This window comes from Sciurus carolinensis, unplaced genomic scaffold (assembly GCF_902686445.1).
Source record: "Sciurus carolinensis unplaced genomic scaffold, mSciCar1.2, whole genome shotgun sequence".
Taxonomy (NCBI): domain Eukaryota; kingdom Metazoa; phylum Chordata; class Mammalia; order Rodentia; family Sciuridae; genus Sciurus; species Sciurus carolinensis.
The window spans coordinates 30761-32066 of NW_025920475.1; positions in this window are offsets into that span (position 1 = coordinate 30761).

Here is a 1306-nt window from a genome sequence, read left to right on the forward strand (position 1 = left end):
TGTGCTGATGAGGTTTCTGCTGGACACTAGGCCTCAGTCATTGGAATTGACATGATTTGCAGTACATTCTTGCAAAGAGCATGTCTGTGTCTTGTTCCTCCATTGAGACACTGTGTGAGGTTGAGTTGAAAGGTCAGAATAATTAACCTGAGGAGGAAATGTCCAGGTGACTCAGCATTCAGGCTTTGGAGTGGATACTGCTGACTGCTTTCATCTAGGTTTACAGTATGAAATAGGAGTAATAGGCAGAGCACAAAAAGTTTTTTAAAACATACAGTTGGCCAGAAAAGTAGAAAGAATAAAGGTCAGAGCCAGGAGGGCATGATTGTTGAGGAGCTGAGTTCCATTAAAAAAAAAAAAAAAACCAAGTACTTGACACTGGGATGTTAGGAAAACTGCTTTGAGGACTCCTCAGCAAATGACCACACTCCTCCATCCCACTCAAGGGTGTAAAAGTGTGAATTCACTTAAAAGACAGTTTTTGGAAGAAAATCTCAGGCCACCCTGTGGGCATAGGGATGGATAGATAATTGCATCCCAGGGTTTCTTTCCCAGGATCTAGTCATTCAGGCGCTCAGAGGCTGCTGCAGCCACAGTCTAATTGAACCCAGTTATTACTCCTTTGGTGGCAGGCTCTGAGTGCTCTCCATCATGCTCTTTTCATAGGTATACAGAAAGCATGAGAGTGTGGGGTGTGGTCATAATCCTCAATGAAAGTCCATAACAGTGTGATTCAAGAAGCAGTGAGAATCCACCACTTTATCCCCTGCCATCATGTTCTATCTTGCCAGACCCAAAATCAATGAAGCCCAAAAACCTTGGGTACTAAAACCAAGCAAGGTATAGATACCATGACCCAGAATAAGTCAATGACTTTAGCCAGATACTGTGACCATGTACCTCAACCAAAGACATTTGAGTGATATCATAACCAGGCCCTGAAAGAGACAATACCCAGATACAATGACCAAATACGCATCAGAGACATAATCCAGAAATTATGAATAGGTAAATAGTGAATAGACACAGTTCCCAGGTGCTGTGACCAGGGACATTATATAGATAAAATAAGCAGATTCTGTGAACAGTAAGCAAAGACACTAAACAGATATGCACCAGCTAATATATTTAGAGACATTAGTCAGATAGTTGGTCAGGAACAGTAACCAGAGAAAAAAATTCTATGCCAAGTCCTGTTGCCATGATAGGAGATAATACCTATTGTGACCAACTATAGTAACTAGAGACATTAGACAGATTCCTTCACCAGGTACTACAAGCAGACTTTATCCTGATATCTTGACCA